Genomic DNA, 11,978 nt, shown 5'->3' on the forward strand with positions numbered 1-11,978 from the left:
CTTGCCTGAAGAATCCCAGGGACGGGGGAGCCTGGTGGGCTGCCGTCTCTGGGGTCGCACAGAGTCGGACACGACTGAAGCGACTTAGCAGCAGCAGCAGATAAGCAATCTGATTGTAGAAATATAAACTAGGAAGTGACAAAGCCTGGATGAAAACCTGATTCCACCCACATACACACCCCACTGTCAGTCAGCTCCCAATGAAGTGTTCAATCAGATTCAGAGAACATGGGTTCAGATCTGCTATCAGTTACCACTTGTAATCATAACTATAGACATTTATTGAGTGTTTACTACCTACCATCCATTTACAAGCATATTATTTCATTTAATTTTTACAACTGGATTATAATATTTAAGATTAAGAATTTTGCTCCAAGAGCAAATCATTCCAACCCAGGTAATTGAGTCTAGAGTCCCTGCTTCTAACTTTCACACCAAACTGTCCTCAGTGGATGAACCTGCTTCTCCTCTCTGGACCAGTACCTTTCCATGTAAACATTAAACTCTTGGCTGTACTTCCTGTTCCACTTATCTAAGAAGTGTTACAAACTCCCCAAGACTTAGTGGCTTAAAACAACCCTTTTATTTTACTTATGGACCTGTGAGTCAGGAAGAGCTCTGCTGGGTGGGTCACCTCTGATGCCCGAGGTGAGCTGGGGCCAGAAGTTATACTTCTACATGACTTTGTCACCTGTAGATTTGGTATGTTGGTGCTCCTTGGTTTTTCTCTTTCCACACAGCCTCTCAACCTCCAGGACTCCTCTGAGTGGTGTAGGCTTATAGCACGATGGTCTTGGAGCAGGTGGGCAAATTATACAGTGATTGGATTTCCCCAGAGCATTCAATTCAAGCCACCTAGGTAGAAGCATCAAGTCTTCTTCTGACTCAGTTTCAGAAATCCTATAACAACACCCTGTCACATCCTATTGTCAAGTAGGTCACTAAAGTTAGCCCAGATTCAGGGGGAGAGGAAGTATCTGTCAGTGGGAAGAGTTGCCAAGAATTTGCTGCTGTTTTTAATCCATGACATGGTCTTATCTATAGATGGAGAAGTATATTCATCTCCTTTCAGTGGCAATACAAGTAACTGAGGAAAAGGAGCTTCATTTACCCATTCCCAGTTTAGTGCATCTCCTGGTTTATTCTATGAGACCTACCAGTCTCAATAGTAGTCATAATAATAATAACAGCAGTTATCATTCATTGAGCCCTTATAAATGCCAGTTACTCTTCCCAGCACTTACACATATTAATTCATCCACTCCCCATCACATCCTTTAGTAGGTTTTGCTACCAATACTCTTTCCATCTTATAGAGAGAAAACTGAGCCATGTGAAATTTAAATAACTTGTACAAGGTCACATGGCTTAGAGAAAGGAGAACAGTGAGTTCTCTCAGCCTGTGACTTTATGTGATGTACTCTTAACTGCCTCATAAGTTCTCATTTCAGGAAAGGGCTCAATATTCTTTTAATGGTTTTGAAAACCACTGGACTAAGTGATCCTTAATGAGTCTATTGGGCTGGCCAAAAGTTTGTCTGGGTTTTCAGTAAGATGTTATGAAAAATCCAGAATGACTCTTTTGGTGAACATAATATTTCTTTAGACACTGACAACTCCAAGAACAAAGATAAAATGAACAGGAACACAGGAGTCCACGTAGATCTGGAGCCAGATGTCTGGGGGTTCAGATTCTGACAGTGGGAGGTTTTCTTTTCTAAGGATGGCAGTGCTAGCTTCGCCAGCTCCACACCCTCTTTTGCGATGTGCCTTCACTGCTCCTTCCTGAGAAGGTAGAATATCCTCCTCCACAGCCTGGATCTTAGTGGATCCTGTGACTGTATCCAACAGGATGGGGTGATGCTGTGTCAGTGCCAGCTCAGCCCTAGCCTGACCTGGTAGCTACCACTTCTTACCTCTTGAAGCCCAGAACTTCATGTAGGAGGTCCAGCTACTTGCCTGAAGAGAAACCACATAGAGGAGCACAGAGAAAGCAAGCATGTGCATAAAAAAGCCAAAATAAAAAGGAGAAGGGGAAGCCACTGGATGTCCATCCCAGTCAAGCCTTCAGCTGACCTCAAGAACGGGCACCATCCAGCCCAACCATGTGGAAGACACACTTGAGAAGTGTCCAGCTGAGCCCAACCAACACACAGGGCTGTGAAAGATTATATAATAGATGCTTGCTTCTAAGTCCCTAAGTTTTGGGTGGTCTGTTGTACAGTGATGGATAGCTAGAACACTACCTCTGCCTCTTACTCACTATATCACCTTGGGGAAGTCACCTAACATCTTTGGGCTTCAGTTTTCTTATCAGTAAAATGGGAAGAGTTATATAGTGCCTCCCTCTATATAGAGAGAGCTAGTGTAAGGATTAAAGAGATAAGGCATGTGTTAATACTTTAAATGGCACTCCATAAAAGTCAGTATGTGCTTTTAAAAAGTCAATGATGTTACATTCATAATGATTAGGGTGATTGTTATTTAAAATATCCTGCAAAAGAGCAACAAAACCCAGAAAATAACAGAAGCCTTGGTGAGAATGTGGAGAAATTAAAACTTCTGCATTGCTGGTAGGAAGGTAAAATGTTACAGATAGTATAGAAAACTGTGTAGCAGTTCCTAAAAGTTTTCAGGTAGAATTACCACTTGATCCAGTAATTCCACTTCTCGGTATATATTCAAAAGAACTGAAAGCAGGCACTGAAACAAATATTTATACACCCATGTTCCACAGAAGCACTATTCATAGTAGCTGAAATGTGGAAGCAACCCAAATGTCCACTGCTGGAGGAGGGGATAAAGAGAATGCAGTCCCCACATACAATAGAATACTATTCATCTTTTAAAAGGCACCTTGAATATATTATGTTGATCTTGTATTCTGCAGGAGCCATGAATACATTATGATAAGTGGAATAAGCTAGTCATAAAAGGACCAATACGGTATGATTTCACTTATAATCAGTATCTGAAGTAGTCAAATTCATAGACAGAAAGACAGAATGGTGGTTGCCAGGAGCTGGGGGAAGAAGCAGGATAGGTGGTTAATGTTAATGGGTACAGAGTTTCTGTTTGGGAAGGTGAAAAGTTCTAGAGATGGATGGTAGTGTTTGCATAACAATGTAAATGCACTGAATGCCACTGAACTATACACTGAAAACTGGTTTAAAATGGTCAATTTTCTGTTATGTATATTTCACCACGCAAAAAAATTGTCAATTACAATCATTATGGTGATAGATAATTAAGGCCAGTTAAGTAAAAGCAAGAACACAATTTGCACTCATTGCTAAAGTTCAGTAACACTCAAAATATTTGGAGGAATGATACTATGAGGGCATTTTTTTGTACTTAAAGAAAACTGAACTTCTAATAAATAAAGTGGGTACTACTAGGGATGGTTAATCTTGTAGCAAATGATCTTTCATTTTATTATCCAAAGAAGTAGCTTAAAGAACTCATTTTTTAAAAAAGCAGTTTGATTTCCAACTTCAAGATGGCAGAATTTAAAAAAAAAATTCTGTTCCCATTTCCTCTCACAAATCAATTTACAACAAAAAAGAAAGATCCAAGTGCAGCTTGGATTAAACTAGATATTATCTGTATCACTGAACCACAATACAGAAAATGAGAACATAGAATGGGCAGAAAGTAAATGAGAGAAAGAGTTCAATTTAAGATCTGGCAGAGGGATACATTACTGATAAGTGAGTTGATTTGTCCTGGGAACCATAGAAATTCCTAGAAACTCTAAGGCACCAGATACAGAGGCAGATGGGCTAAGGTAAGGGCTAAAAACAGTAGAATGGGAAAGTCTGGAACAGGAGCTGTTAGACAACTGTTTTTCTGCCTGCCCCCAACTTAGCATCGTTAGTTTCTACCCCTTCTCTATTCTTAGAGGAGATGTGGGTATATTTTCTAAAGAAATTGAACTAAAAGTGTTCTGGAATCAAGGGTATGATGCCCCATAAAAGAGCTTCCTTAGTGGATCAGCAGTAAAGAATCCACCTTCAATGCAGAAGATGTGGGTTTGATCCCAGGGTTGGGAAGATCTCCTGGAGGAGGAAATGGCAAGCCACTCCAGTATTCTTGCCTGAAACATCCCATGGACAGAGGAGCCTGATGGGCTATAGTCAAATGTCAAAGGTAGTCAGACATGACTGAGCACACACACAAAGGGGTAGACAGTTATACTGAGGAAATTTCCCATAATTGAAAGAGGGGGAGAAAAAGGAAAATAAAAAGAAGATCCATCTTGGAAGCCCTTCATGTGACTAAAAGATTTGTGGAAACAGAACAAAGAAAATAGGCAGCAAATTAACTAAGGAAAAATACAAGAAAATTTTCGAGTACCAGACATGAACCCCTGTTGAAGAAACAAAAGAATCCCACACCTAAGACCCATCATCATGAAACTTCCAAAGTAGATACAGAAAATACACTAAAAGCATTTAGAGAGGAATAAAATGTCACATACAAATGATAGGGGATCAGAAAGGCATTAGACTTCTCAACAACAGTAGCAGAAACCAGAAAATATTTGAACAATGCCTTCAAAATTCAGAGGAAAAAAAAAAAAAAATCTGTAATTTCATACCCAGCCAAACTATCCACCAGCGTGTGACTAAAACATGACACTTTTAGACACGCAAGGTCACGCACAGTTACTCCTACTACACACTGCAAGAAACTCCTGGAGAAGGAAACCACTAAAATGGGGGGAGTCGGCTAAGAAAAAATCAGACAAGGAAGCACAGGATCCGGCAAAAGTGAAAGGCAAGAGGAATTCTGAGACAATAGAAGAGAAATCCCAGGATGAAATTTGTGCCACAGTTCAGATGATAGCAAAAGAAGTGAGGAGAGAGGTGACCAGGAGAAAAAAGTGAAACTTACAGACTATCTGACAGGATTGGCTGGATGGAAATTTGTAGCAAAATTGAGAGGCATTTTACAGAATTGCTGGTGAATATATGAAGACTGAGACACAGATTCAAAATAAATCTGGGAACTGAAATAAGATTTTATCTGTAGGCTGAGATGGAAATGAAATCATGGAAGGATCATCTTAATATACTCCCTGACTCAACAGTAAACAATATTGTCATCGTTATAATAATTGAAACACCAGTAATTACAACAAAATGTGCAATTATACTATTGAGAGCATAAAGAGAAAGGACATAAGGTCATAAGAAAGCCAGCAATCCTTGTCTACACCTAATACAAAAGAAATGGACAATGTCCAAAACTGATCATTCAAGAGATGATACACTGATGTTATTTGGAAATATGGGAGCAATTACAGAAGAAATGATAGAAAATAGAGGTGGTTGCTTCTGAGGAGCATGATGGAGGAAGGGTGCAGAGGAAATCAGGGCACTGCTGTTTTTGTTAGCAGCCTTTCAGCACTGTTTGATGCTTAACTACATGATAAAAATCATCTTAAAAATAAAAAGTAGCTTCTCTGCCTACTCAAAAATGCATGTAATTTGATTTTCATATCAATTCTATGAACTCCCAGGATCTCAGGAGAGTATTTAAAGTGGGCAAGACTTGCAAGGCTTCCTAAAGATCCTTAGGAATCTCATCCAGGCTTTTGTGTTTACTCAAGTCAGCTGGAAGGAGGCCCTCCACTCACCCCACCCCACTCTCCCCTAGCCACAAGGGCTTTAAAAGCTCCCAGGCTGGGTTCCTTTTACTACTCTTTCAGCTTGTCCCTTTCCTCTCCATGAGCTTCAATTTCCTGCTCCAGAGCCAGCTGTCTCTAAACTGAAAAGGTCAGGTGTGAGTGCTATTTCTGGCATTCACATTTAGTGCAAATGATTCAGGCAGGTTTAGGTTTATTGCCTGAGCCAGGTAAACATGAACTCTCTCTAGTTCAAATATCACAAGCAGAAAACTCTCCCTCTCCCTCTCCCTCTTCCTCCCTCCCTCCCTGCCTCCCTCCCTCTATCTCTCCTTCTCTCTCTCTCTCTCTCTCTCTCTCTCTCACACACACACACACACACACACACTTAATTTATAACCCAAGTAAGATTTATTGAAAGTTAACATAAGAATCCCAAGCCTAAGAGTGATATGCATGTCAGTACCACTACCAGAAACTTGATGTTGAAACAGATTTGCAGTACAAGCTTGTCTAGACGGATTGGAAACAGGTATACACGATAATGCAGAAAAATCTAGATAACCACAGTCATCCGTGTTCCTCTCCTCTGTGCAAAAGAGGACCAGAGAGGTCACCCAGGGGTCCACATGCACTGATGGGAAGTCTGTTCTAAGTCTCCAAGGACACAACAAAACGAGACTGTTTATATTGATCAACAGCACATGTAGAAGTTAACATAAATCAATTAGCAAAATGTATATGTGGCAGCTATTGCTAACCTGTACTGTGTAAATAACAGCTTTAAGTGCAAAACATGATGATAAAATCTCTTAATGGAGATCAGCCTGGTTGGGTTCTTCTGTGACCTTCAGCGGCAGAATGTTCAGCTGTCACTCAAAAGCCACTGCCGGCTGATGAGGACAATGTTCTCTGCTAGACACCAGGGTCATCTCAGAACTTAACCCTAAGTCCCATCTATAGTAACAATAACAACGTACATTTACACAGCACTTGACCATCTGCCAGCCCCTTTCAAATACCTTATTAGCTGACAGCCTTCCCTGTAAGTCTGGGAAGCTTATTAGGAGCAGGAAGGCATGGGGGAATTTGAAGGCAGACAGTTTCCTTCAACCCTTGGCTCTGCCACTCTGGGGCTGGTATGAATGCAGCAAGTTCATTTCCCTCTAATAAGTATACCATACTCAAAGAACAACCATTACTGCAATCCTCAGTTTTACCAAAACTGAGGTTTGGAGAAGGTAAGTAATTTGCAAATGTAAGAGGAAAAAGTGGAGTTTGAAGCTGAATCTATGTATCTCATTTCCAGTCCCATGCTCCACCTTGCACTTCTTCCATGTAGGTTACTAGTGCCACTGCAGCTTCAGGACAGTGATGCTCCAGGATTCTTCCCAATGGATCCCAGGAAGGGAGGTGCTAATGTCTAGAGTTGGCATCCAGCTCTCCACTATCCCATTTCCAGGACCCAAACAATTGCTGTCCCCTGCTGTGCTATTGTTACTGTCAACAGTGGAAGGTATGTTGAGCTAGAGCCTTTTGCTCAGACCTTGTCTCCTCTCACTGCTGAGCTCATTCTGCCAAGGTCGTCTGTCCCAGGTGCTGTTCCCTAAACAAACAGGATGCTCATCCTTAGGTCCTTTGCCCTGACTGTTCCCTTTGCCTGAAACTCTCTTCCTCCAGATATCCACAGGGTTGCTTCATTCCCTCCTCTGGCTCATCACTGGAGGGTTAATTTCTCAATGCAACCCACTATTAACAAATAGCTTATGAAGCTCAATACTGAAAAAAAAAATCAAAACATGGGGGGAAGACCTTAGTAGACCTTTCTCCAGAGAGGACATACAGATGGCCAAGAGACACATGAAAAGATGCTCAACATCACTAATCATTAGAGAAATGTATATCAAAAACTACAGTGAGGGATCACCTCACACTGGTCAGAATGGTCATCATCAAAAAAATCTAGTCACTGTGGAGAACAGTATGCTGCTGCTACTAAGTCACTTCAGTCGTGTCTGACTCTGTGCAACCCCATAGACGGCAGCCTTCCAGGCTCCCCCATCCCTGGGATTCTCCAGGCAAGAACACTGGAGTGGGTTGCCATTTCCTTCTTCAATGCATGAAAGTGAAAAGTGAAAGTGAAGTCGCTCAGTTGTGTCCGACTCTTCGAGACCCCATAGACTGTAGCCTACCAGGCTCCTCCATCCATGGGATTTTCCAGGTAAGACAGTATGGAGGTCCTTAAAAAACTAAAACAAAACTACCATATGACCCAGCAATACATATCCTGGGTATACAGCCAGAGAAAATAAAAAATAGGCATCCCAATATTCACTGAAAAATGATTTACAATAGCCAGGACATAGAAGTAACCTAAATGCTTATCAACAGAGGAATGGATAAAGGAGATGTGGCACATATATACAATGGAGTATTACTCATGCATAAAAAGGAACAAAATTGTTTCATTTTCAGAGACATGGATAGACTTAGAGACTCTCAATCAGAGGGAAGTGAGTTAGAAAGAGAAAAGCAAATATCATATGTATGCACATACATGCTGTCACTTCAATTGTGTCCAACTCTTTGTGACCCTATGGACTATAGCCCGCCAGGCTCCTCTGTCCATGGGATTCTCCAGTTAAGAATACTGGAGTGGACTGACATTTCCTACTCCAGGGGATCTTTCCAACCCAGGGATCAAACTCTCATGTCTTACGTCTCCTGGATTGGCAAGAAGACTCTTTACCACTAGTGCCACCATTAACACATACATGTGGAATCTAGAAAATGGTACAGATGAAACTATTTGCCAAGCAGAAATAGAGATACAGACCACAGAACAAACGTATGGATACCAAGGGGAACAGGGCAGGGGTAGGATGAATTGGGACATTGGGGCTGACATATATACACTACTATGTATGAAATAGTCATTAACTCATTAGATAACTGATGAGAACCTGCTGTCGAGTACAAGGAACTCTACTCAAGGCTCTGTAATCACCAAATGTAAAGGAAATCCAAAAAGGAGGGGATATATGTATATTTATAGCTGATTCACTTTGCTGTACAGCAGAAAATAGCAAAACATTGTAAAGCAACTATACTCCATTAAATTTTTTTTTTTAATTATTCAATGACATCCGTTAAAGGCATGGGAAGGAAGACTTTACTCAAGGCAGAGGGGTAGGGTATTGCAACAGGTACAGGGACTGGAGCAATGGGGTCTTGTAGCAGGGAAAAGTGATTGGACTCAACTAGAAATACAAGAGAAATTTACAGCCAAGGAGCTAGTGTGGGGATGAATGGTTGGGAAATTACTAAGAGGCAGCATCAGGGATAGAGAAGATTCTGGCTAAACTGATCTACCAGGATTCCTGCGGAAGACAGGGCAGGGTGGTCAGACATCCCCTGAGGGATGGTGCAGGATGAGGAGTCTGCTGCTGCTGCTGCTAAGTTGCTTCAGTCGTGTCCAACTCTTAGCGACCCCATGGACTGCAGCCCACCAGGCTCCTCAGTCCATGGGATTTTCCAGGCAAGGGTACTGGAGTGGGTTGCCATTTGACAAGGTATCAAATATGGGGCTTTCTGGTTAAACTGACTTAGCAAGATTCTTACTAAAATTAGAAATGAAGAGATGAACATGGAAGTCCAAAAGTCAAAGCCTGGTTGGGAAAGAGTTTAGGAGAGCCTGACTTGAGTTTGGTCAAAGTGAGAATCTTTATCATTACCCTCACCCTAATCCTAGTTAAAATAACAACTGCACTTCCCCATCCTGACTGGGGACCCAGAGTCCCCTCCACTGCAATTTTCCCAGATCCCTTGAAAGTGAAAGTCACTCAGTCGTGTCTGACTCTTTGAGACCACATGAACTATACAGTCCATGGAATTCTCCAGGCCAGAATACTGGAGTGAGTGGTCTTTCCCTTCTCCAGGGGATCTTCCCAACCCAAGGATCGAACCCAGGTCTCCCACATTGCAGGCAGATTCTTTACCAGCTGAGCCACAAGGGAAGCTCAGATCCCTTCAGTTCAGTTCAGTCACTCAGTCTTGTCTGACTCTTTGCGACCCCATGAATTGCAGCACACCAGGCCTCCCTGCAACTCTCGGAGTTCACTCAAACTCATGTCCATCGAGTCGGTGATGCCATCCAGCCATCTCATCCTCTGTCATCCCCTTCTCCTCCTGCCCCCAATCCCTCCCAGCATCAGAGTCTTCCAATGAGTCAACTCTTTGCATCAGGTGGCCAAACTATTGGAGTTTCAGCTTTAGCATCAGTCCTTCCAAAGAACACGCAGGACTGATCTCCTTTAGAATGATAGATTGGTTGGATCTCGTTGCAGTCCAAGGGACTCTCAAGAGTCTTCTCCAACACCACAGTTCAAAAGCATCAATTTTTCAGGGCTCAGCTTTCTTCACAGTCCAACTCTCACATCCATACATGACCACTGGAAAAACCACAGCTTTGACTAGTCGGACCTTTGTTGGCAAAGTAATGTCTCTGCTTTTGAATATGCTATCTAGGTTGGTCATAACTTTCCTTCCAAGGAGTAAGCGTCTTTTAATTTCATGGCTACAATCACCATCTACAGTGATTTTGGAGCCCCAAAAAATAAAGTCTGACACTGTTTCCACTGTTTCCCCATCTATTTCCCATGAAGTGATGGGACCAGATGCCATGATCTTCGTTTTCTGAATGTTGAGCTTTAAGCCAACTTTTTCACTCTCCTTTTTCACTTTCATCAAGAGGCTTTTGAGTTCCTCTTCACTTTCTGCCATAAGGGTGGTATCATCTGCATATCTGAGGTGATTGATATTTCTCCCGGCAATCTTGATTCCAGCTTGTGCTTCTTCCAGTCCAGCGTTTCTCATGATGTACTCTGCATATAAGTTAAATAAGCAGGGTGACAATATACAGATCCCTTAGTACCTTCTAAATACTATGAAACATATATTTATTATGCTCAAAGTGTCATACCTGTCTCCCATCATCAGATGTAAGTTCCAAAAGTGCAGAACGGCAGAACTTTAGTCACTTTTGGTCACTAAGTGTCTTAAGTGCCTTAAACAGAGCCTAGCATATCCTGTGTGTGCTTGTGTGTATGCTCTGTCATGTCTGACTCTTCACAACCCCATGAACTGTACCAACTAGGCTCCTCTGTCCACAGAATTTTCTAGGCAAGAATATTGGAGTGGGTTGCCATTTTCTATCTCAGGGGACCTTCCCGACCAAGGGATCAAACCCACCTCTCTTGCATCTCTTGCAGTGGCAGGTGGATGCTTAACTGCTGTATCACCTGGCATACAGTAGACATCCAATAAATAATGTAAAATGAGTAAATAAATGGGGGAGTGGGTGGATGGATGGACAGATGAGTGGATGTGCAAAAAGACAGGCAGAATTGTTCTACTTTCTCCCCCAAGGTCATACCAAGGTGGGACCTCCCCTGCAGGCTTCTCTCTAGAGGTCACATGTAAGAGACACCAGATTTTCAAGCCTGTCATGAAGCTGGTTGCCTAGGTAGTCAGTTTCTTGCCCTGGAACTCAAAGGCCTCTGGGTCTATACACATGCTATGACGTGCACACACACAAATGCACAGTGAATCCTCAAGATTTCAGTCAAACATAAGCCCACTAGCAAGCAGCCTAAAGAAATTCACTGATGCAGAAACACTTCCATTTGGCCAAGGTCGGCAGAGCATGGACACAAATGAAAAAACCAACTCAGGCAGCATGGCCAGGAGGCTTAAGGGGCTTAATTGAACCTTATTTCTCCACAATGTGGGTGGCTTGTTTCTAGCTAGGCTGCCGCCATGTCAAATTTACCATGACAAGCTGTCTACTGCCTCTGTGCTGTGGTTCTTGGAAGCAGCTGGAGAAGGGGAATGGACACATCTGAATCAAAGATTCTTTCTCCTTACAAGCCATAGGAGCCATGCCATCTCAGGGATTTGGGGTCTAAATTTGATCCCTATTCCTCCACTGACCAACAAGGGGTGTTGCTGCTGCTGCTGCTGCTGCTAAGTCGCTTCAGTCGTGTCCAACTCTGTGCGACCCCAGAGACGGCAGCCCACCAGGCTCCCCGGTCCCTGGGATTTTCCAGGCAAGAACGCTGGACTGGGTTGCCATTTCCTTCTCCAATGCATGAAAGTGAAAAGTGAAAGTGAAGTCGCTCAGTTGTGTCCAACTCTTTGCGACCCCATGAATTGTAGCCTACCAGGCTCCTCCATCCATGGGATTTCCCAGGCAAGAGCACTGGAGTGGGGTGCCCTTGCCTTCTCCGAACAAGAGGTGTTAAGACAGAAAAAACAGCAAAGAAGAAGAGCTTCAGACCAGAGTCAG

This window comes from Bison bison, unplaced genomic scaffold (assembly GCF_000754665.1).
Source record: "Bison bison bison isolate TAMUID 2011002044 unplaced genomic scaffold, Bison_UMD1.0 scf7180017864289, whole genome shotgun sequence".
NCBI classification, from domain to species: Eukaryota; Metazoa; Chordata; class Mammalia; order Artiodactyla; family Bovidae; genus Bison; species Bison bison.